The sequence below is a fragment of the Eptesicus fuscus genome, chromosome 1 (genome assembly GCF_027574615.1).
Source record: "Eptesicus fuscus isolate TK198812 chromosome 1, DD_ASM_mEF_20220401, whole genome shotgun sequence".
Taxonomy (NCBI): Eukaryota; Metazoa; Chordata; class Mammalia; order Chiroptera; family Vespertilionidae; genus Eptesicus; species Eptesicus fuscus.
In genome coordinates, this window is record NC_072473.1 from 10513156 (window position 1) to 10539668 (window position 26513).

Here is a 26513-nt window from a genome sequence, read left to right on the forward strand (position 1 = left end):
AACATTGATCATTGCCTTCTCTATTTGCCCCGACCAGGGATCAAACCCACAATCTAGGTATGTGCTCTGACAGGGAATCAAATCCACAACTTTTCAGTATATGGGCTGACACTCCAATGAACTGAGCTACACTGGCCATGGCTGCAAACACGTTCTTAAGTTTTGCCATCTCCTAGGGTAGGACCTAAATGGCATATAAAATATTGTCAGTTAAATTAGTCATGGTACACAGTGACTAGTTATTATGGGCTAGAGCTTGGGCCTCTGATCAAAATAAACCATGTCTTTCATTGAAGAGAGCTTGTACTCTCAAATGAGAGCAGGAAATGCCAGAATGAAGGGTGATTCCAGCCATCATCCTGAAAAGAGAATAAGGATCATGAAGAGCATAGTACAGCCCAGCTGGCATGGCTCAGTGGTTGAGCATCGACCTATGAACCAGGAGGTCACAGTTTGATTCCCAGTCAGGGCACATGCCCAGGTTGTGGGCTCAATCCCCAGTGTGGGGCGTACAGGAGGCAGCAAATCAATGATTCTCTTTCATCATTGATGTTTCTATCTCCCTCTTCCTCTCCCTTCCTCTTTGAAATCAATAAAGGTATATTAAAAGAAAGAGCTTAGTAAAGACCAGGCACCATTGAAAAGATTGCTTTCAGTTGTTAAGCCTGAAATATGTTTCCTTAAAGCTGAATATATACTTCATAATCAGAGAAGTTTTATGGTATTTGAAGTAATATAGGATCTTTGATCAAAGAGAAAAATCTGTGGCTTTTTAAACTCTTACTCATTATACATTTAAGACATTTTAATCTTTTCAGCTAGAACTTTTCTTCATCTTCTGGTGCAAGTTGTATTAACTCAATGCTATCTAGGTAATCAATAAAAATGATTTGAATAGTTACTGGTTCTTAGCAAATTTTTAAGTTGCTAAAGATGGCTGGTGAGAGTATCAATTACGGAGAAAACTATTTGCTAGCAGTTTAAATAGTGAAATCTAGACCTTGACACTGGACAACTTCTCATTAAAGATTATCCCAGAATTATCTTGGTCCAGGGCCCCCTTTTATGGTTGTGGACTCTTATGTAAGTGGCAACATCTAGGATTGTATAGTGCACAAGCTACATGACTGTATGCCATGGCCCTGCTTGTAACATTCTAAGAAATTGTTCTAGATCTCTTCAATTTTATTTTAAACTAGTAGCCCATTTGCACGAAGATTCGTGCAATAGACCTTCATTCACCTGGCTGCCTGCACCAGTTTTCTGCCGGCACCGGGGACCCAGGCCTTGGCTGTGGCCACCGCCTTCTACCTTCTTTCAGGGTCCCAGTGCCGGTAGAAAACTGGTGCAGGTGAAAACTGCACCCCAGAGTCCCTGCGACCCGATCGGAGCACGCACCCGGCTGGCGCCCAAGGCCCGGAAAGCCCCGGGCGGCTTTCCAGGCCTTGGGCTCCGCCGCACCCCAGCTTCCCTGCGACCCAATCGCAGGAGTGGGTTCGGCTCGCTCCTGTGATCGGAGCAGGCGCTTCCCTGCAACGGTTTCCTGGTGGGCGTGGTTGATGGGCGTGGCTTGGTTGATGGGCGTGGCTTGGGCGTAGCGAAGGTGCGGTCAATTTGCATATTTGTCTATTATAAGGTAAGGTAGTATCACTATCATATTTTTAAAATCTGTATCAGTGTAAGCTTGAATGGCAATGAATGATAAATCTATCCTTAGATATAGAATAAAGGATAAGATTAAAAGGGGGAAATAATTTGATAGCATTGTAGGACAGGTATGGGTGAGATTTACTCTGTTACCTCTAGTCAACTGGCATACTTTGATTATAACATGGCTGCTGTGATGAATGCAATGATCAATATTTTTACTTGAATAATAAGACATATGATAATTGTTTGCTAAGTTTTCTAAAAAACTTTATGCCTTTGAGATATTTACATTGAGTCTTAAGTGTTGGCTAGCAAGACTAGCATAAGGGGAAATTAAAAAGGGAGATGACTGAAGAGGTTCTCAGTGCAGATAAAGCAAGAACTAAAAGGTGAAAAAACAATTAAGTTAGATCATTCAACTGTCAAAGAAGTCAGAGAAATTCAGGGTTGTTTTAGATTTTTTTAGAGTCTTTGGTTTCATTACTTTTTTAAAAGAATCAGGAAACTTAGTAAAAGCATAATTAAATTTTGATTGAGCTCTTAAGACCCTGATACAGCAAATATCTCAGAAAAAAATGTCTTCAGTGTTCCAGGAATATGTTAGATTAAATTATTTTGACCAAACCTTCTGCTAAAGAAAATAAAAAAGGCATTTTTCTTAAACATATCAAAGACTTGACAAGATAGAAAAGAATCACCAGGCCAAAGGTGAAGCCAAAGCAGGAACTCGGAAGGGTAATCTATGCAAAGGAGCTGCTTTTGCCTGAGGATATGAATCTACTGAGGCAAACTTGAGCTCCAGATATGAAATACAAAAGAAAAGTTCAAAGACATGAAGAAAAGTTTAACATGTACTTAAATTAAATTCAAAGAGGAGAGTATGGGGCAGAGTCAATGTTTGAAATGATAATAACTGAATGACCCCAAACTAGTGAAAAACACCTACCCACAGATTCAGGAAGCCCAAATAATCTCTACAATAAATAAAAGAGATCTACAGCTAGTGAAATTGAAAAGAAAAAAAAACACAACAACAACAAAGAGAAAATCTTGAAAGTAGCCAGAGAAAACAAGACAGTTAATCTTCAAAGGACTGGATGTTAGACATTCAGCTATTTTCTCAGAAGCAACAATGGAAGCCAGAAAACAAACAAAATTGTTACATTGTTCGTTGCCTTCAAATATTTACTGAAATAAATCCTAAAGGATATATTCAGGAAAAAGTTGTAAGATATGAGATGCAACAAGGAATAAAGAACAAAGAAAGTGGTTAGTATGTGACCAGGCCCATTCCTAACATTTGTAATACACAGCTCAAGAATTTAAAAGGAGGTCCAGTTTGCCCTTATCCTTCCATTGAGCCTCCTTCTCAAACTACAAGAGGCCTTGTGCACATTTATGAATACCCCAATCCACATATCCAAACCCCCCTATCTCCTAAAAGCAGTGTCATCCTTTGTACACCTGGCAACATGGCTTGCCCTGGGTAAGAGGCCTGCAGGTCCTAGAAATAGGTACATAATGTTTCAATAGGGAATTCTAGGGTCCTGGATTCCCAGAGCAAGATCTAGAAGCAAGGGTTAGGAGAGAGGGAGGGAGGTTCCAGGTGGGAATGTCTTCTTTGTCTCACAGACTTCTCACCCTCTAGAGCAGGCGTCCTCAAACTACGGCCTGTGGGCCACATGCGGGTGTTTTTGCCGTTTTGTTTTTTTACTTCAAAATAAGATATGTGCAGTGTGCATAGGAATTTGTTCATAGTTTTTTTAAACTATAGTCCGGCCCTCCAATGGTCTGAGGGACAGTGAACTGGCCCCCTGTTTAAAAAGTTTGAGGACCCCTGCTCTAGAGAGGTATATGACTAGGAAGGGCCAGAGGACCTATAAAACACGAGGCACAGGCCAGAGACCCACATTGCCCAGAGTTAAGGATGGCACTATATATTGGTATATCCAAATTAACTGACCATATAAAACATCTATAATTATAAAAGGGTAATATGCTAATTAGACTGGATATCCTTCCAGATGTCCTCCCTTCTGAACAAAGCTGCAGTGGGCAGGGGCCGTGGCAGAGGCTCTTGCACAAATTTCATGCATCGGGCCTCTAGTCTATATAATAAAAGCCTAAGCAACCGTTTGCTGTGATGTGCACTGACCACCAGGAGGCAGACGCTCAATGCAGGAGCTCACCCCTGGTGGTCAGTGTGCTCCCAGAGGGGGAGCGCCACTCAGCCAGAAGCCGGGTTCACGGCTGGCTGGTGCAGTGGCGGTGGTGAGAGCCTCTCCTTCCTCCACAGCAGCACTAAGGAGCAGCAAGCAGAGCAGTAAGGAGCAGTGAGCAGACAGGCGGTAAGGATCAAGGGGTCCTGGCCTACAAGAGGGTGCAGGCCGGGCTGAGGGACCCCCGCCCCCCACCAAGGGCACAAATTTCATGCACTGGGCCTCTAGTTAATAATAATATCTTATAGAGATAACTGAAACATGATAGAATAAAAATATGACAAACTATATATAAATGTATACTAGGTGTACCAGTTAATAATGGCGGATTTTATAATCAAAGAAAACATGATAATTTCAAGAGAAACATCAAAAGTGCTTTATTCAAAGTAATGTCCATCACTAGCTACACATATAAGAAATAATATATGTCAATTAGGAAATGAAAAATAAAATTAGTCTTCCAGGATCTTTGTATTATCTTAGAGGAGACTAAAGGTATTGATTATCTTTCGACATTGTAATCTCTATAGTAGCTACTAAAAAATAGAAGTGAACTATATAATTTTCTAACTAATGGAGGAGGGGAAATGGTTTTCAGAATATTTAGTCAATCTGAAAGAAGAGAAGAAAAAATAAAGAATGGTTAGAAAAGTAGAAGATGGTAAATTTAAACAATAAAAATCAATGATTCATTCGCCGAAACCGGTTTGGCTCAGTGGATAGAGCGTCGGCCTGCGGACTCAAGGGTCCCAGGTTCGATTCCGGTCAAGGGCATGTACCTTAGTTGCGGGCACATCCCCAGTGGGGGTGTGCAAGAGGCAGCTGATCGATGTTTCTCTCTCATCGATGTTTCTAACTCTCTATCCCTCTCTCTTCCTCTCTGTAAAATATCAATAAAATATATTTTAAAAAATCAATGATTCATTAAATATAAATGGACTAAATTATTCAATTAAAAGGCAAAATTATCAGACTGGAAAAAATACAAAATCCAACTATATATGCTAAATATGCTATTTACAAAGACACAACTAGAACATGACAAAGAAAGTTGGAAAATAAAAAGATGGAAAAGATATGCAATGCCAATATTAATAAAAAGAAAATTAATATGTTTATACTAATATCAGACAAATTATACTTTAAACCAGTGGTCAGCAAACTGCAGCTCAGGAGCCACATGCGGCTCTTTGGCCCCTTGAGTGTGGCTTTTCCACAAAATACCACATGCAGGCACGCATGTACAGTGCGATTGAAACTTCGTGGCCCATGCGCAGAAGTCAGTTTTCGGCTCTCAAAAGAAATTTCAATCGTTGTACTGTTGATATTTGGCTCTGTTGACTAATAAGTTTGCCGACCACTGCTTTAAACCATTACCTATAAATCAAATGGTTCATTCATAAAAGGTTCAATTCAATGGGAGCTGAACAAATTTACATGTGAATGCAACTAATAATATAACCTCAAATACACAAAGAAGTATTTTTGACAGAAATCAAGGAGAAAGAGAAAAAGGTCACAATCATATTGAGAGATATTCATGCATCTGTATCAGCAATAGATAAAATTCAAACTAAAAAGTCACAAAAGATATAGAATATTTCAATATTTAACCAACTTGACTTAAAGCCCATAGAGTACATAATCATTTCAAGTGCGCATGGAATATTTATGAAAGCCAACCAAGCCAAAAAGAAGTTTCAAAAATGTTTTACAGAATTGGAAATAGAAAAGGAGAATGTTCTCTGACCACAACACAATCAAGTTGTCACAACAAAAAGTTAAATTGTTATTAAACAAATAACTTAGGTGTCAAAGAAGAAGTCATAACATATATTAGAAAATATTTGACTTGATCAATAATAATAACACCATAATCAAGACATGGGGATAGAGCTAATGATCTTTAGTGTGAAATTTATATTTTAAATGTACATATTAGAAAAAGAGAATGGCTTAAAATTAATAAGTTAAGCTCCTTCTCAGGAAGATTTTAAAATAACAGCAAAATAAACCCAAAGGAGAAGAAATGAAATAATAAAAATAAAAGCATGAAATAATGATATAGGGATAAAACAACAAAGTTTATTAACAAAGCCAAGGTTGTTCTTTGTAAAGAGGAGGGGAGGAAGGGAAGAGGGAAAGAGAGGGATGAAAATAAAGTGTAAACAAATAACCAATAGAAAGAATTTCAAAAGCAACTTAACTGAAGATGCTATCAAAAATGATAAAAGGATCTTAGGGACAACTTTATTAATGTTGGAATCTAGATAAAGATGGGCAAATTTTTAGAAAAATATAACTTACCAAGAAGTAATCAAGAAGAAAGAATAAACCTGAATAGACATATAACCATTAAAAGTCTCAAAATTTTCCCCACAAAGAAAACTACAGGCCCAGACATTTTCACATTTGCTCTATCGAATACTTAAAGAATAAGAATTCCAATCTCACAAGAACTCAAAAACTAGAGAAAGAGCATAACCTAACTCATTTTTACCAGGCTAGCATAACCCTGGTGCCAAAACCTGACAAGGAAAGTCCTCACAGTTTTACCCATTTTATAAATCAAATGAGACTATTTACAAAATTCTCTGGAATGCTCACAAAAATGTCTAGCAGCAATTTTGAATCTTGTAAATTGGGGTGATTCGAATAAATATAGGACAAAATGAATTATTTTGAACTTCAACAACAACATTTTTGGAAGATCAAGTCACCAAGAACTAAAGCCAACAATGCTGTAGTAAGATAAATGGCATCCCATATGAAAGAGAAAAAAAAAACCCACAAAAACAAACAAAAAACCCCACAAAACAATGTCCTAAAGACGACAGAAACTGGGTTAACTGGTAAGTGCTGGATATGAACTCCCAAATGGCAGCTTTGTATATAATTTGTCATAGCACAAAGTAAAGTCAATGGTGAAGTAGACAGGATGATTGTAATATAAAGCTTTCACATCTCTAGAAGCAAATGGAAGGAAAATTATTTGTTTGGTCTTTACAGTGCAAAATGATTTTCTTAATTAGCATTAAGTGCTTTCTAAAGGGAAAAAGTAGTTTTACTAAAAAAAAACAAGTGAATCAGTATCAGACATCAAGATTAGAAGTAAATTATGCCATTAAAGTAAATAAATATTCATAAAACCTTGTGAAAGGTGTTATATTCTTCAACTCCCTTGCTTATCTCCAAATTTCCCCTACTTGCAATCTACCATCCTCGTGGTTACCCATGTGTGAATTACCCAAGGCAAAATGAAAGCCTACTTTATCTCTCTCCCTTCACTCTTCAGGATCCTCTCCCAATGTTCATAGTAAATGTGTTCAACAACACAAACAAGCAGAATAGCATAGGATACAAGAGCATGAATGGTAGAGCCATATGCCTTTCTTCAAATCCAAGCTCCACCACTTACAGCATAACCTTGGCCTGTTCATTAACCTCTCTGGACCTACGTTCTTCATCTGAAACAGGGAGGTAATGACTGGATCTACCTCATAAGGTTCCTGTAGAGATGAAATGAGGTAATAAATATATTGAAGGTCCTAGTATAATTAAGAAATATTAATACAAATGTAATTAAAAGACAAGTTTACAGTACACTCCTGGGCTAAATGTAAATAGATTTTAGAATTATTTTCTGCAGTCATTCATCTTCAGAAACCTGACAAGGAAATAACCAATATCTATTTTTTTAATAGTAGTTTTTTTAAAATAAATCTTTATTGTTCAGATTATTACAGTTGTTCCTCTTTTTTGCCCTCCACCTGGTTCCCACCCCATCCTCTGCCCTTACCGCCCCCCCCCCCCCACATACTGTCTTCATCCATAGGTGTACTATTTTTGTCCAGTCTCTTCCTGCACCCCCACACCCCCTTCCCCCCGAGAATTGTCAGTCCACTCCCTTTCTATGTCCCTGATTCTATTATATTCACCAGTTTATTCTGTTCATCAGATTTTTTATTCACTTGATTTTTAGATTCACTTGTTGATAGATCTGTATTTGTTGTCACTTTGTTGTTCATAATTTTTATCTTTACCTTTTTCTTCTGCTTCCTCTTCTTAAAGAATACCCTTCAGCATTTCATATAATACTGGTTTGGCGGTGGGTGATGAACTCCTTTAGCTTTTTCTTATCTGTGAAGCTCTTTATCTGACCTTCCATTCTGAATGATAGCTTTGCTGGGTAGAATAATCTTGGTTGTAGGTTCTTGCTATTCATCACTTTGAATATTTCTTGCAACTCCCTTCTGACCTGCATAGTTTCTGTTTAGAAATCAGCTGACATTCGTATGGGTACTCTCTTGTAGGTAACTAACTGTTTTTCTCTTACTGCTTTTAATAATCTCTCTTTGTCTTTTGCTCTTGGCATTTTAATTATGATGTGTCTTGGTGTGGTCCTCTTTGGATTCCTTTCGTTTGGGGTTCTCTGTACTTCCTGGACTTGTAAGTCTATTTCTTTCACCAGGTAGGGGAAGTTTTCTGTCATTATTTCTTCAAATAGGTTTTCAATATCTTGCTCTCTCTCTTCTTCTGGCACCCCCATAATTCAGATGTTGGTACGCTTGAAGTTGTCCCAGAGCCTTCTTACACTATCTTCATATTTTTGGATTCTTTTTTTCTGTTTGCTTTTCCGGTTGGGTGTTTTTTGCTTCTTCATATTTCAATTCTTTGACTTGATTCTTGCGATCCTCTAGTCTGCTGTTGGATCTCTGTATATTATTCTTTATTTCAATCAGTGTATACTTAATTTCTAGTTGGTCCTTTTTCATATCCTTGAGGGTCTCACTAAATTTCTCAGAGGTTTCTAGAAGATTCTTGAGTAACCTGATAACCGTGGTTTTGAACTCTATGTCCAGTATTTTGCTTTCCTCCGTTTCTTTCATTTGTGACCTGTTTCTTTGTCTCCGCATTTTGGCTGCTTCCCTGAGTTGATAGAGTGGCTTTGTGTGCTAGGTGTCCTATAGGGCCCAGTGGCTCAGCCTCCCCAATTACCTGAGGTGGACACTCTTGGTGCACCCCTTTGTGGGCTGTGTGCACAGTCTTGTTTTAGTTAAGCCTTGATTGTTGTTGGTATCACTGGGAGGAATTGACCTCCAGGACAATTGGCTGTGAGGATCAGTTGTGTCTGTGATGGGAGAACCTCTGTTCTAGAGACACCCTTATGGGGCAAGACTTGTTTCAGTGGGGCTTTGGCGCTCACTGAGTCTTCCCCCTGAGTGTGTCTCTTATGGATCTGAAGAATTATAATCTGGATGGTCTCACTCTGACCACTGGGTGCATTGGCTCTTGGATCTCCAAGGAAGTGCAAAGTCAGCAACTGCCTAAGGCCACCCAGCAGGAGCTACAGAGAGATCTGCAGGTTCCTCCTCTTTGTTTGGGTTTTGGAGGCGCCCAGATGAGGCCCAGCTGTGAAGCAATGCAAGCTTCTGTGGAGCCTTGGGCCTTCTTTTGGAAGTTCTGGGGCTTTCTGACCCAGCTGCAGTTTGTTAGGTAATTTTAGATTGCAAAAGGCCAGCCCATTCATATGCAAAAGCCTCTGGGCGCAGCTTTGGTGGGATTATAAATTGGGAGGGGTGGGGTCTCAGGGAATCACCAGGGCAGAGCAAACAGCAAATGGCTGACTGTCAGCCCCGCCTTGAAGAGGCCCCCAGGTCTCTGTGCCCCATAATATGCTTTTATTATATAGTATTATAATAGAATAATTATAATTTAGAATAATTACAATAAGTACTTGTATTGTTATAAAATTTCTATTATTCATACCAATTAAGTCCCAGAAATAACCACTATTTATGAGTCTCAAAGGAACAGGAAGTATACATCAATAGTGGCTTCAGAATTTCTATGTAGAAGGGAATTAGGAGCAGAAATCTGGTTGGGAGGAGCCTTTGGAAGCTGCATACACACAACACTTTAGGTAAGAGAGAGAACATTTCAATGCTTTATTTCAAAACAGGAGAAAAGCTGTTGGAAATAAGGAAGCCAGTCCAGAGAGAAAGAAAAGGGAAACAGTGAAACAAAATCCCAAAGTGTTCTATGTACTAGTAAATGATCACTCTCCTTCCCTAGATTTTACTGCACTATGTCATTTCAAAATCTGTACCTATAAAAACAGTGGGATTACAGAAAAGAAATGGCTCAGCCATGGAATCCCCAAGGAAAAGAAGATGTCTGAAGAGAAGAAGGCTCCAAGTGGGTGGGAGTGAGTAGTTAAAAGCAAAACAAAAAAGAATACAGCAGTTAAGGGGGTGGGAATTTGGAATGAAGGAGAGTAATTTGAAAGAGAAAAAAAACAACCAAATAGTTCATTATTTCTACATTACTTCTTAGAAATAGCCTCACTTACCTGACAGGAAGTTCAGAAGGAAGGATGGAGAAATTCTGCACAAATCTGAAAATGAAGAAAAGAAAAAAAAAATAGATGAATGAAAAGTGGACCTTCTTAGCACCGTAATGCTTCAATACTATAATCAGCACATCAAGCAGAGGCCATACAGAGCCTCCTGCTATATACCAAGGCTTGAACTTGGCAGCAGAGTTACAAAAGAAACAGAGGATGCAAACCCTGCTCTTAAGGAAATATTACAAATTGGAAAACAAGCCAAAGCCAGTTTGGGGGCTGACCTTGTAAATGTTTTAGTAGCATTGTGTTATCGCTCAGTCTCAGGCTTCATTAACAGCATCACACAATGGTATCCTCTCATGTTAAATATAAACATAATAAATTTTAAATCAAGATTTGCCAGAAGAAACCATCTACAGGGTGATCTTGGAACCAACTGACCTGGCTTCAGTCAATAGACTGTTATGACAGAAGTTCAATGCTCAAGGAGGAATCCAGAATATAAATTCAAAGAAGAAATAAGGAGTCATGGTGAGTTTCTATTGATCACACTGTGTTCTTTAAGAGAAACAAAAGGAGTAGTTCTTAGCAGATTAAAGTCCAATATGCCAGAGAAACTTCATTAAGCAATGTTTAAAGAAGACAAAAAGGAAGGCCAAGCATGTTGTCCTGTTCTAGGATGAACAAATTACAAACACATGTCTCAGTGCTCAATGTAGAACGAATGTAGAATTAACAACTGAAAAACATTAAAATAATCAAACAAACTAATCAACTGTGACTTGAATACAGAAATAATTTCACTCCACATTTGTGTGAATAAGGATTTTCTACATAGATATTTTTTATGAAATTTCACAACTCAAGCACATTGCCTCTTCCAAAACCTTATTGATAACCACAAATAAGCAAACTTAATATTTCCCAGTTATCCAGTTTATTAATATAAATGATCACAAGACTCTCTTTGATCCTTTGGAACACTTTCAAGTAGAAAAATAGGCAAGTAACAATGAAATGTGTTGCCCTCTGGATGAAAAAATGTTAAAAGCTTACTAGTATCCAAAGTTAGAGAGCATGTGGGAAAATGAAGCCTTACATACACTATTGGTGTAAATGTAAACTTTGAGAGAATAGTTTAGCTATGTTTCAAAATTTTAAATGTGCATACATTTTGATCAAAATTCTAATTGCAGAGATGGTCTCTACAGAAATATTGACACATATACACAAAAATATACAAACATTGTCATTGCAACTTTAAGTGAGGGGAAAGAAATCCTGAGTATCAATCAGTAGATGAATAGTTAAATGAATGAGGGTATAGCCACATTATAGAATATATTTAATTCTTTAAAAATGAAGTTGGCCTATATGTATTTGTGTATTGACATATAAAGATTGTCAATACATATAAGTCAAATGAAAAAAATCAAGTTTCTTAAAATATATATGAGAATATGTTAAGCAATATATATATATATATATATATATATATATATAATGCTTATTTATATAGTGACAATAGTGACTGTATCCAAAAATGCCCTGAAGTAAACCCATCAAGGCTCCACAGATAGAAGTGTGATGGAGAAAAGGATTAAGCCCAATTTTTCCTCCATGCAAAATAGACATGTATTCATATCTCACTTACACAATTAAATATATTTCTTCTAGCAGAGAAAAGCAGAACAAAGGGAGAGCCAAGACATTCAGGTTCTCCAAACGGAGCTCCTAAATCAAGCTCAGAGAGAGGCTAACTGGGAGGTAATGCCATCACTTGCTCAGCTGATGCCATCTCCCCTGGCCCTGCTCTAACCCAATTAGAAAGGCTCTATTGAAAGCCCTAGGATTTCTGGTGTCAGAGCCAAGAAACCAGCTTTCCAGTTGAGGAGCAGGAACTCACTTGAGCAAGTTGTGGAAAAGAATGTCAAAAGCAATGATGTGAAAATGTCTGATGGACACAGAGGTCTAAACTTAATTAAAGAACTATACATCCTTCAGCCTGCAGATGCCTCCTTGTCACTATCGCCACCACACACCCACCAACCTGTATCTCCTAAAAAACTAGACAGGAATCAGGATCCGATCAGCACCAGCACTCCAGTAACAAAACATAGTCACTGCCAATGTTTGGATTTCTTACATCATTGAAAGAAAAGGGCAAGTCAAAAAAGGAACCATATGGACTTATGTAAGACATGGCAAGGAACAGAGAAGCTTCTCAGAGAAGAACGGCAAACTAACCAATTGCTAGGATTAACTGAAACCTCCCCCAGTTTCGGAATGCCCCAAAGGATGACATCAGGGAGGCTAGAAATGCATCCAATTTCCTCTATTTACCAAGCTGGCTAAAACCCAGGGCAATACCAGCATGACCAGAAAAAAAAAAAAAAGGTGAAGGGGGGAGGGGGGACAAGTAGACTGTACAAGTGGTTTGGGTGGGAAGAAAATTAAATCTCTATGTACTTAGAGCTCTCCAGTGTAGAGGAAGCTCTCAGAAAAGCTGTATCCAAAAACCAGAACTCTTGTGCTCAGAGGCCTGCTCAGAAGCCCTGGGTGTCTGCTACAGGGCCCATAAATCCTGGGGATAATGAACAAAACAATGAGCAAAATACACAGGTAACAGCAGCCACAGGCATTTGTCCCACTGCCTTGGGGTAATGTGATTCCAGCCCCAGGATCAACCAAAGACAAACCCAGTGGCACGCAGAGTCCTGGAGGGCTCACCACTTCATTTAGAACCTAATGATTAATTAGTGGCCCAAATTAAGGAGCAGAGTCTCTCCTAGTTCCTGGCAATAACACCGATACCATAGAAGAAAGGACCAGAAGAAAATGAGGCCTTGAAAAATTGGGAATGGGGACAAATATACGCAAAGAGAAACTTCTCCACAATAGTAGGAAAAGCAAATTGCACAGATAGAAATGATGGTGAAGGTTAGGCTTGTGGACATATACAGGAAATGGTTGGGGATATGCAGGTTCTTGACTGAAGAGTGGTAGGTATGCCATTGAGGAACAAATAAGTGTGGTTCTAGAACTTTGTGGTGGCCCCACTACTAATGAGACCCTGTCTAATAGGACCTTTACCTGCACACAATGGTTTGTTCAGTTCTGGATGCCATGTTTCAAGAGGAGTTAAACTGTGAGATGACTCTGGAAAACCAAAGCTAATTCATTCAACAAACACTTACTGAATGCCTACTATGTACCAAAAACATGGCCACTCTGTATGGTTGTGCAGGTTGTGCTCTGCACAAGGGCATTTGGCCAAGAGGACCATTAGAGTCTGAATCCAGAATGCCAGGCTTTATGGAAGTGGCATATGAGCCAGCTGTGAGCTCTGTCACAGGTATAACGGGAGCTCTAAAGAAGGACACCTAATCCAGTGTAAGGAAATGTATCCAGGAAAATTTCCTCAAGGAGGTAACAGTTATGCTGCCTCCTAAATGATGTGCAACTCCCTTTGTGTGAAGAAATGGAAAAGGGCATTCCAAAGCGAGGAAATGGCCTAAACCAAGACATGGAGCCAGAGACTGGCATTAAGTGGGCATGACTCAGAATCAGTTTGATGTTTCTGAAGCATAAAGAGCAAAACAAATGCTGGCCAGAAGGGACCATGGAGATATGGAGCAGAAACCTGATGGAACATATTAAAAATATAGTCTGTGAACAGACTGGGAAAAATCCACTGTCCAGATGGAGGTTGTGATGGATTGTGAATAATATCCACTATGTATACAAGGCACTCACAGAAAGAAAATGGTAACTAGGTATACTCTGTCTCTGCTATGGGCAGAGATGGTATCTAAAAGGTGGTTTAAACCACAGCCCAAGGGATTTATTAAACAGCAGGAAGAATGTACTGGTATTGATCATTATTATATTGTAGAAGTGACTGAGAGAGCCTTCGGAATTGCTTTCTGAGACATCGAAAAGATGACATATTAATCACTGGCAAGGCTGCATGCTGAGGTGGAATGAACCAGGCCAGGAAAAACAGCTGGTGGACCTCTTGCAACTGTTGGTACCAAGCTGTTTTTCTGCAGCAATGAAAGCTTTATTTTCTCACCTCCCCTTTCTCCTGTCTTCTATTTGTCTCTTCCCTTCTTCTACTCTCTCATCCTACACTTTCCATCTTTCCCTTCCCTCCCCTTACCTAGCTTGAGACTTGCCAAACATACTCCAGGGACTAGAATGTTGCTGGTTACCTCTGCCCAGAGCTGAAGAAGAGGGAACAGTATTAAAGACCACCTGGTGAGAAATCCACTTTGAATGACTCCATAATCAACAGACCCATCCCTCCTAGTGAGGCAACCACAGCCCTCCACCCTACATGTTGGAAGTAAAGGTGTTTCAAAGCAGCATGACTTTCTTTAGGGTGTAAATAGTCACCACCTTAAAAGTTAAGTGCACATGCAAGAACATACCAATTAATTCCTTCTCGGAGCATTAATTTGCTATTTCACAAAAATGCAAGTCTTACATTAAGCTGTATTCATACAAAGTTAACTAGAGGTAAACTTTCTTCATTTGTACAAAAACACTTTATCAGGGAAACTGAATTTAGATAATTACTGCAACCTTAAATCCACCTCAATTTCCATGCTTGATATTTTTCTAATTAACTCGTAACTTCTCTTTCCACTGGGAAGCAACAAATACTGAGCATTTTCCTCTATTTAAGCTGTTTTTATATTGTATTTTCAATAATGAAATAAAACACACTAAAAAATACATATATGAAAAACAAACAAACAAACAATTGTACAAGTAGGATGGGCCCCACGAAGTAACTAAGAAAACCACCATGTCAGTTTTTCCTTTGTTAAGTTTTTGTTGTATATTTGACACTTGGGCTAGAAATTAAGGCTGGTGCATTCAAATTTTTCTGTTTCCAAATTTATTTGCCACTTGAGATGTACTAAACACTTAACTGCTTCTTCGTCCAATCCAGGGAGAAAAAGACGAGGAAACTTTTAGCCATAAAGTTTTTATTGTTCCCACTGGAAATGAGTAAGAAGTTACATTATTATCTAGCCCTATTTGACAGATAAACTATGGAAGATAGGCACTTGGTGATTTATTGATACCATTTTTTAAATTCAATGTGAGAGCCTCATATTCAATCTCTACACTGTTGTGCCTCGGTCAACTTTTCCAGCATAAGAAATTACTAGCCCTTTCCCTTTTGTGGTGAATTACAAAAATGGCCATAAATTCTCCCTATCCCAGTATGCCTGTCCATATGCAATGTGACTGCAGCTATACTTATCAAAAGGTGATCTTTTTCTCCACCCCCTAACGTGGGCCGGCCTTGCCAATTGCTTTGCCCAATGGGACATTAGCAAATGTGATACTAGCACTGGTTTACAAAGTGTTTGTACATGTAAGTTTGCTTCTTGCTGCTCCTGGAACCTCAAGCCACCTTGTAAGCATGCAAACAAGCCTGAGCTGGCCTGACAGATGGTGAACGGCACATGTCCAGTCACCATCACTGGGCCAACCCCCTACTGACTGGCCACTGACTAAAGGCGCCCGAGTGAGCCCAACTGAGACCATCAGGACCATCCAGCGGAGCCCAGCCCAGATTGCAGGCTCCAGAATTGGGAACTAATGAGATGGATGTGGCTTTATTGAAGCCCCCAAATTTGGGGTGTTTTGCGTCACAGAAAAAGCTAACTTGTATACCTTCCTCTTCATTCTTTCTCTTCCTCTCTATTCTTTCTCTTCCTGTCCATCTACCCTTCATCCCCGCCTCTTCCCCTCCCCCCCCCATGCCTCTTGCTTCCTTTTTGTCCTTCTAAATAACTACAAGTACACATTTAAGGCCCCACTGGGTATAAGACACTAGCCTGGGCTAGTTCTAATTCAAAGCATGCCTCATTTTCTTCTAACCTACACTCTCTGAAGCCCATATAAGCAGACTCTGCAGACCTTGCATGATCTATGGGCCCCACTCATGAAATGATTCAGCAAGGTATCTCTGGGGACCAGAAGGCCACAGTGTTGACTCTTGGCAGTTGGCAGCCCATCTCTAGGCATTTGCTGGTGATTATCTCCCTGGGAGAGTCATTTGTCACTGTGACCTACTGAATGGACTACTGAGGTATACTCTAGCCCAGTGGTCGGCAAACTGCGGCTCGCGAGCCTCGGTTTGCCGCTCTGTTGACTAATGAATGAGTTTGCCGACCACTGGGATAGAGGCTTAATCACAAGGAACAACAACAGCCTGTAATTATTGGAATCGAGAGTCTAGGTCAGTGGTCGGCAAACTCATTAGTTAACAGAGCGGCAAACCGTGGCTCGAGAGCCGCAGTTTGCCGACCACTGCTCTAGCCGAACCCTCTGCTCCTTGCCACCAAAGGAGAAGTATAATAAGAAGATGGACCTTTTTAAGCCAAATACCCAAGGGTTAAGGAGTATACCCCTTCTCTTACATGGCTGCCCTGGCTGCCCAGGCTACTTGAGCAGAAAATATATTTATAACTATAGGAAACAATCCACTGTGAGTGGTAAAACGCTTAGCTTTCCATTTGTTTACTACACGAATAAAAGAAAATCAATAGGCTCATCTGGCTAATGACATCAAATCGCTCAATATAACTCAGAAGCCAGAAAGAAGGTCATTTCTTAAAACGCTTTTCTTCCTCTCCCATATTTAGAGTGTACTTTAGCCCCATTCTAACTTATTTTTCCCCTGAATGATGGTTTTTTCAGACTTTTAAAAAGCTTACTTTTACCTCATGTCCTGGAACCTGCCATTTGTGGTTACAACATTAATGTTTAGAAAGGTCAATTTAGGTTTCGGGGTTGAATAAATGTTCATTTTTTTATATGATTTTTAAATGGGACTCTCTTTCCCTCAGAATGCCCTGGAGAAGTTTTCTTCTTTTATAGGTACATGTATAAGTGTATTTTGAAACAGAACACCAAAATGTCAGGTGGACAGAGATTTTACAAGCTTCCATCAACAAATGAAAATCAGAGGTATACCCACTGGAGTACATCTCTTTTTCTCAATTTCTCAATGCAGTTTTCTGGCAGAGGAAAACTGTTTTGCCTCAAAGGTCTTTCAGTGTCTCCCTTTCTATGTTCTGTTTATAGAGCCTCCCTGTTTGAAGAGAATTATTTTTCTCCTTCTCACCTGTTCTTGATAGGAATAATGCCTTCCATTTGTACAGTGATTTATGGTAGACAAGATGCCTTCATATACATTATCCCAGTTTGGACACAAATGTTTACAGAGTAGCTGCCAGGCAAATTCCTAGTCTCATGCTAGGTATTAGGGATACACTAGAAAGTAAAATAAGCCATGCCTTCAGGAAGCTTATCATCTATGGGGAAACAAAGATGTGATACAAAAATTAACAGCAAGAAATGCAAAACTGCAACTGTGATCAATGCCACCAAGAAAAGTGTGTGGACCTCTGAGTGAACACAGTGGGATTTGACCTACAGAGTCACAGCAAAGAGGCAGGGAAAGACCATACCGAGTAGAGAAAGCAGTACGTGCAAAGGCACTGTGGTGGGAGGTAGTCCAGCCCATGTAAGGAACTAAAAAAAAAAAAAAAAGGCCAGAGTGAACAGGACACAGAGGGGTAAGGAAAGCACTCTGATAAATTAGGCTGAAGGAGTAAGCAAGGCTCAAATCATACTGGGGCTTAGTGGTCAAGGTGAAGATTTGTGTCTTGTTCTGAGAGCAAAGAAAAGTCATTAAAAGGATTTTAAACTGAGTGATGTGTTCACATTTTGACAAGTTTGTTCTAGCCGTTGAGTGGAAAATGGATTAGAGTGGGACAGAGTGGAAGTGTGGTTCCAATTTGGGATTTCTTCTCCCTGCTCTCATACATTGTTCTGAAGGTCTGAGCAATCATTAAAACAAAAATCCAAACTAAGAGGTATAATCAAGGAAAGGGTGACTATAGGTTTGTTTATGTCATGTTACACACATGAAGATCTACTGAAATAGTATGGAAATTACAGTTCCAAAAAGGAGGAAGATTCAAAATAATTATACAAGTCAGTTTTCCCTTTGCACCAGGAGTCAGCAAACTTTATCTGTAAAGGGTTAGATAATAAATATTTCCAGCTTTGAAGGCTGTGGGACCTTTGCTGCAACTACTCAACTCTACCACTAGCAAAACAGACATAGGCAAAAATGTAAATGAATGGGCGTGACATTAAAAGGTAACCAGTTCAATTCCCTGTCAAGGCACATGCCCAGGTTGCAGGTTTGATCCCCAGTTGGGGCACATGTGGGAGGCAACCAGTCAGTGTTTCTCCTTCATATCAATGCTTCTCTCTCTTTTCTCCCTTTCCCTTTCTCTCTCTCTCTCTCTCTCTCTCAAAAAAAAAAATATCTCTGCTCAACTCCTATGTGTGGATGGATGGTATTTTAAAATGTGCTCATAGTCATAAGAACCTGTGTTTGGGAGGTAGAGGGCATAGAAACATATTCTACATCAGAGGGACTGAAGGAGATGATGGTGACCTAGAAAGCCTATTAAAGCTTGTGTGGAGTAGGACTTCTCTCCTACTCTGAAAGCTCTTAATTTTTGAGATATGTAAAAGACCACTTCTCAAAGCTTATTTTTGGTAAGGTATTGCAACTCATTAACGAATACAAATTTCAGTTACATTGATCATTAACAGATGAGTTTGACTTAATTAATCAGGCCAGCTTTGATTGTGAGGAGGGAGACTATAGGCAAGGATGATTGAGGAGGGCTCAATGGAGTCAGGCCTGGACAACGTGGGAGCACTAAGATGGTATCCTGCTGCTAGCTCAAGAGGGCAAAGGGGGAGGGATGAGGAAGATACTTCCAAGGAAGGGCTTTGCCTACATTATAGGTCTGCTCAGCTGGTCCTTAGAAACCAAAAGGCAATGCCATTCTCCTATATCCAGGAAAATGTCCCAGTTGTTAACTGGCCTTCTCATTTTATGATTTTTCCTCCCTCATAAGGATGTTCTCTTAAAGAATCAACATTGCCTTCTCCTTTTGCTTACGTTGCCTTCAAATGACTACTTGGCTCCACCGGAAGTGGAGTTATTTTTGCAGACTGGATGGTGTGAAGTAGGGTGGGGAAAGCCTCTGATGATGGAAATTCCTCTCTCACCGGAGAATTTGGCTGCGGCACCGAGCCCTGGCCTCACCAGAGCAGAGCCATCCACTTTCTTTTTTTAGAACTATTCTCGTTGACCCGCCCAGTGCTGAGATTTGTCAGTGTGTTTTTCCAGGATACCTGGCAAACAACAACTTGACAAGTTCAATGATTTTCATTGACAACCCCAAAGGAGTCCTCTGAAAACTGCAAAGCTAGACACACAAATAGCCCATAAAAAATCATACCTCCCACAAGTGTCTGGACCCTGCCTTTTCCTAAATGACTCCCTCCAGCACTGATGCAGCATGGGTGGCTTTGCAGTATTTTTTAAAATGATTTTTCCAAAACTGAGGTGTTCCAACTAGTGTGGGAGTATTATTTTTCCCCCTTGCAGTAAGATACCAACTCCCCAGATAGTTTGGGAAAATGGGAGAAGACCACATGAGTGAAATAACTCCCAAAGCTAATCTCTTGCCACCAGACCCCAAAATCTGCATGAACCATGAGGTGCACTGGGCCCGCCTGGTACAAGGTGTGTAACTCACTTTAATACACTGCAGGGAAAGTAGTGTGGTATTGTGTGTGCACCAGTTAGTTTGACCTTGAACTCTAAGAGGGGTCAGCAAACTTGATAGCAGAAAAGACCACTCTCCAGAAGCAGTTTCTACAAGTCCTTCTGCCACCCAGACCTGGACCAACAATCTACGCTTTGCTAATCAGAGTATATATGGAAAAAAAACATTCAACTAGTGAAACTAATGACTCAACTAGAATGATAAATACAATGCCATGGAAAATAATAACATTATTTCTCCATCTGAAGTATAATAGTCACATAGGTTAGTCTCAGGGATGGATGAACATTTTTATAGTAAAAAAAAAAAAAGTGTAGGGTGAATATAAAACAGAATCTTTCTGTTAGTCTCCTGGCCTCTCATTGGGAGGAGTTGGGTTGAAAGGAAATGGACCAAAATGGGAAAGTCAGGTTACAACTAGTGGAATTCTTCAGAAAGTAATCCTATCTAATAATAGAGTAACATGTAAATTACCATCACTCCGCTACGCCCACGATTGGGCGGCGGGAGGCTGGGGGGCGGGACTTGGGGTGGCCTATCCGGCCATTGAGAGGCACGGATCCGCTGCCACTGAGGGGGGCTACCCTGCTGTTGGGAGGCGCAGGGGGCTGGACTCCCGCTCCCTGTGCCTCTCAACGGCCAGATCCGCGGCCACTGAGGGGGCCTGCCCCGGACACCCAGCTGCGCCTCTCAACGGCAGGGTAGCCAGGTGTCCGCGGCATCCCCCTCAGCGACTTTTGAGAGGCGCAGGGTAGCCCCCCTCAGCGGCCGCAGACCATCAAAAGTGGGGGAGCTGAGTGCCTGTCTGCTCCGGCACCAGCAGACAGGCACCCAGCTCCACCGCGACAAGCGAAAGCGTGTAGGGGACCCTACACGTGCATGATTCAATCATGCACTGGGCCTCTAGTATTCAATAATTTCCTAACTCCTTGTGAATTGTCAATAAATATTAACCATAGGAAATAAAGGTTGCTGCACCCAATCATGAAGCAAATGGCAGAGTGTTTCAAGGAGCATAAGTCCCTGCCTTTGAATTCTGGCTTTGCCATTTGCTGGCCCTAAAACCTCAGGCAAGTAACTCAGTTTCTCTGTGTGCCTTAGTTTCTCCATCTGTAAAATGGAGATAATATCAATACTGCCCATCTCCCAATTATTGGTACACATAAATATGTCAATCCATATAATATGCCTAAAACAAGTCCTTGCACATAGCAAATGCTCAATAAGTAGTAATTATCAGCATCATAGTTAGAAATATAGATTGAAAAACAGTACTTAATGTAAAAATGATCCTGCCTGAATAAAGCTGTAGTCCGTTCATGCAAATAAAAATGGATGTACAATATCTCCAAATCTTTACTCATAAAACTCACATTCAAAAGTATTATAAAGTGATTTTATTCTATAGTAATAATGCCAAATCATTGGCAAAATTGCCAAAGCGTTTTTACATACAGGATATTGCAGGGAAAAGGGAGGTGTAGCAAGGTAGTGAGATATTTTTACTGAGTTATGATAAGAATGACCAATAGCCCTAACCGGTTTGGCTCAGTGGATAGAGCATCGGCCTGCAGACTGAAAGGTCCCAGGTTCGATTCCGGTCAAGGGCATGTACCTTTTTGCGGGCACATCCCCAGTAGGAGGTGTGCAGTAGGCAGCTGATCGATGTTTCTTTCTCATCGATGTTTCTAGCTCTCTATCTCTCTCCCTTCCTCTCTGTAAAAAATCAATAAAATATATTTTAAAAAAAGAAAGGAAAAAAAAAGAATGACCAATAGTTAATTTTAGCCAATCACAAGTTTCAGGGTGAAGTAGTCACAGATATTTAAATGCCTCTATCTCTACCTCAAGATTCCTTACCTATATTTGTGTCTGGAAATTCTAATGAAGGAGTAGTAAGTATAGAAAAAGTGCTCAGCTATTAGTGTTTTCACCATCATTAACTGCTCAAGTGTGTCAGGTGCTCAGCTACTAGTATTTGCTTCACATGCCTGGGTTGTGGGTGAAATTGAATGTGCTTCTCCAGAAGACACTGTGTAGGCGGTGGGCCCACTACCCTTTCTGTACCCTTTCCTCCATGACCATCCCCACTAGCCCAGCCCCTATTCTGCCTCCCTTTACTGCGTTCTTCTCCTCATTCCCATCCTATCACAAATGCCCCCCAAAATGTAGCTAATATCTATTCTTGATTCCTGAGTGTGAAGGCGTTAATGAGCTTCCAGTCTTAAATGGCACTGGCACTTTAAACCAACTGCATGGTTAAATTAGTGACTTTGTCATTTGTAAGAGGAATTTGAGACCTGGGGGAGAAAGTGAGGATGATGTTTGAGGGGCCAGCACCCCCTTTCAGGGGTTCATTCTCTCACAGCCAAAGACCTTGCACATGGGTTGTTCCCCCACTGGCCCAAGTGGAGTGCAGCCCCACGGCATGGAGGGTGAGTGTGCCTGCCATTCTCAAGTGCCTTCCAATTCAATAAATATTTAATAAGTAAATACCACATGCCAGGCACTACATGAGGGGCTAGGAACATGCTAGTGAGCAAGACAGCTACAACTGTGCCCTTCTGGACTGTACATGACAGTGGGGCACTCAAACAAATAAAAATGTAAATGGACAAATATATGAAGCAATTTTAAATTTTAAATAAGGCTGGGAAGCAAACACATAAGGAGCTGAATTATATTCTTCAGTGAGACAATGACACAAGAAGAATGTGCAACTTGCTCTATATATTAAAATAAGTCAGCAAATAGGAAGTCTCTACATGATCATTTCTATTAAGATGTTCATATTGGCAGGAGTCAGGCTTTGCAAACACTCCAAGAAACCTTAACTCCAAGTGGGGGAACATTAGTTTTCATTCAACTTCTCTTCCACTATTTTTTTTTTTTACTTCTAGAGATGGAACTAGGCTGGACAGTGCTTTGATATTTTCTTTCAGACCAGTTTCAGATGAAAACATGAAGGATAAAAGTTTATCTTAAAGGAATCAAAATTATAATAATTATAGAACAGAGGAAACCTTCATTTGCTTATAAGCCACTTAGCTAAACTTAAATGATTAAAGTAGAAAATACATTCCCTCTAGTGCTGGTATAAAATTGTTTTCCTAATACACTTCAAAATGCCAACTCTGAGGGCAGGAGTGGGACTATGGGTGGATTATATTTATTTCACTGCAGTTTTCTGTAATTTCTACAGCCCTAATGATCAAAATACATTATTTTTTAAACCAGAAAAATAAATCTTACAGGCATAGTGAATTTTGTGGTTTTTATCTACCAACTAACAGCAACACAAAACTATACTAAAGCATTATTAGCTGCTCAATAGAATTTGCATTATTAGTAACAAGTATTAAGTACAAAACTAAAGCGAGGAAGTAGGTATAAAGTGTGGGCGGTGGTGACAATTTTTGAGAGGTGGCCTGTGAAAACATCATGAGAAGAGGACATCTGAGCCTAGACCTGCTAAAGGAGGTCAGGGAGTGAACCAGGATGCTCAGTGGGGGATAAGCACTGCAGACAGAAGATACTGTGCCCTGGAAGAAAGATCCTTGATGGACTGTTTACCCAGACATGCAAAATTGCTTAAGAAAGGAATCAGTCTGGACTTAATGAAACCAAGAGTCAGAAGAAAATTAAGTGATAGGTGGCATGGCATTGAGATAAGAAATGACAGCCAAGGTCTAGTAAATGCAGGCTATAGTTGGGCAAAATTCTAAGTGTTTTATTTGTACTAACTCAATCCCTTAATGCCCAGGATAGGGTACCTGAAAGTTAAATGAAACACTATTAATGCAGAAAAAAGCAGGCATAAATCAGGGGTGCCTCAGGCAAACTGGGATATGTCACCACCCTACCCAAAAGGCATACTATTATAACTGCTTTATAGAAAAGGAAGCTGAGGCATAGCACAGAGGTTACATAATTTGCCTGAGGTCACAGAGGTACAAGATTTGAACTTAGCCAAGCTTCAGAGCCCACACTCTTGATGCCTACACAGTATTACCTTTCTGTGTTTTGTATACTACAAAAGCTCCTGGTGCTAAAAATCTGGGTTATATTTATCATCAGGAATAGGAGATTAAGCTGGAAAAAAAACACCAGCTTCTAGAGTTAAATACCAAGTCAGCAGCCCTGGAGAACCTCTCCAAGCAACTGAGACCTGCCTTACAACACCGCTGCAACACTCAGATGAGGCAGTGTTTGTGAAAATGCATTGGAAGCTGAAATGCACATCATGAATATTCTATAAAAATATAAAAATATGTAAAATCTGCCTTTTCTCTGTGTAGAGCCAAAAAGTAATATTTTCTGTGAAAGGCCAAACAGTAAATATTTCAGGCTTTGCAGACCACATGGTCTCTGTCACAACTACTCAACTCTTCTGTTGTAGAATGAAAGCAGTCATAGACAATCTGTAAATGAAGGTGTGTGTCTGTGTGCCAATATAACTTTATTTACAGAAACAGGTAGAGGGCCACAAGAACATAGTTAGCCAACCACTGACTCAGAGAAATACTATTTAAAACTGCAACCCCTCGATGCTCCCTGTGTCTCTTCTGATTCATTTTTCTTCATAGGTAGCACTGTTACCATCTAACATGATATGTATTTTACTTATTTATTATTTGATTCCCCCACTAGAAAATAATCTTTGTCTGTTTGTTTCACTGTTGATTCTCCAGTGCCTACAAAAGTGCCTGACACATAGTAGGAACTTTATAAATATTTATCAAAAGAATGCATGGATGAATGAGTGGAAAATTTTTGAAGGAGGTGAACATACTATTGGAAAACAGGGGCAAATTCATGGCAAATAAAAAGAAAAAAAGGAAACAGAGAACAATATCCGAAAACCTAGGAGAAGAAAAACTACTGAAAATTAACTGAAACTCAGCATTGTGATTCCTTGCAGGGAAAGGGAAAAGGATTATTTCCAAAACCAATTTTGTGAGTTGTGAGCTAAAGCCTTACAAAAAAATTTCCAAAATACCTGGTTAAAATCTAAAGGAATTATTGGCTTGATTTAGGCTAAGAAAATAGCTTGAGGTTTGTTCCAGATCAACTAATTATGTGTGTGTGTGTGTGTGTGTGTGTGTGTGTGTGTGTGTGTGTGTTTAATCCCTCCTCCCTCCTCAACACTATCCTGGCAAATATGGGTTCAGTTGCTCACTGGGAATGGTCTGGGGAGTGGTATGAAATTGATTCAGCAGGCTTTGCACGGGAACATATATACTGAGTGGCCAGATTATTATGATCACTGAACGCATAATAAACTGGCCACTCAGTGTATATCCTATATAATAAAAGGCTAATATGCAAATTGTCCCCTCGACCAGGAGTTCGACCAGCAGGCAGGCCAACCAACTGCCCATGTCCCCTTCCCCTGGCCAGGCTGGCCAGACCCCACCCATGCACGAATTCATGCACCAGGCCTCTAATACACACACACACACACACACACACACACACACACACACACACACACACACACTAAGTGGCCAGATTATTATGCATTCAGAGACCATAATAATCTGGCCACTCAGTGTATACTGGTGTCGTTTAGTTCAGGGCTTGACAAATTGTAGTGTCAGTCATTCTAATTTATCTTCATAGTTCAATGCAAGCTCATGGTTAAAATTAACAGCAAAATTTTACTTAACTGAAGAGGAACTTTTCTAAAGGAGAAGGGTTCTTTACATAGGGTGCTTTATGTGACTCTTTTAAACTAAGATCTGTATAACACATTCATTCGACTGATGTTACCTCATGTTCACTGGAAGAAACACTACTTCTACAAAAGTGTGCATATCTAATGTACAGCTCACAACCTAAACAATATTCAGCTTTTCAGACACAGTGCTTAGCAAAAGTTTGGAAAGTTTCTTCTGAAGAACTTTGATGCTAATCCTCTAATCTGGTGCACTCGGCTCAATGTTCGAGTGCCTATTGCATGCCAACAGGGAGTGAGGCTGAAGAACTTCATTGTTAGGCTCATCCTATATAATAAAACCCTAATATGCAAATCGACCGAACAGCAGAATGACCAGTGGAACGACTGGTTGCTATGATGTGCACTGACTACTAGGGGGCAGACGCTCAATGCAGGAGCTGCCCTGTGGTGGTCAGTGCGCTCCCGCAGGGGGAGCACTGCTCAGCCAGAAGCTGAGCTCATGGCTGGCAAGCACAGCCATGGTGGTGGGAGCCTCTTCCGCCTCCACTGCAGGAGGGTGGTAAGGAGCAAGGGGTCCTGGATTGCCAGAGCCCTGGACTGTGAGAGGGATGTCTGACTGCCAGCTTGAGAGCCCTGGACTGCAAGAGGGATGTCTGACTGCCAGCTTAGGCCCGATCCCCCCGAGGACATCCCCCTGGCCCGATCCCCACAGCAGGCAGACATCCCCCAAGGGGGTCCTGGACTGCGAGAGGGTGCAGGCTGGCTGAGGGACCCCTACCATCACCACCACCAGTGCATGACTTTCATGCACCGGGCCTCTAGTGAGTAATAATTTCATTGTGTCCTTAGCTTCTTGAAGAAACGAATTTCTACTTACTGACTGATTTAATATGTAACTGTGAAAAGAGCACTGTATTTAAGGTCAA

The 26513-nt window shown here is 40.4% G+C and overlaps 1 protein-coding gene across 1 annotated transcript in view; it reads right to left on the minus strand.

The window, feature by feature from the left end:
• The window catches only part of ADGRG2 (adhesion G protein-coupled receptor G2), a 117671-nt gene that overhangs the window by 75725 nt on the left and 15433 nt on the right, over nt 1-26513 (minus strand). Inside the window, exon 2 of the mRNA XM_054720648.1 lies at nt 10225-10269. The gene's annotated coding sequence lies outside the window, so the exon portion shown is untranslated. The remainder of the gene's footprint in view (nt 1-10224; nt 10270-26513) is intronic.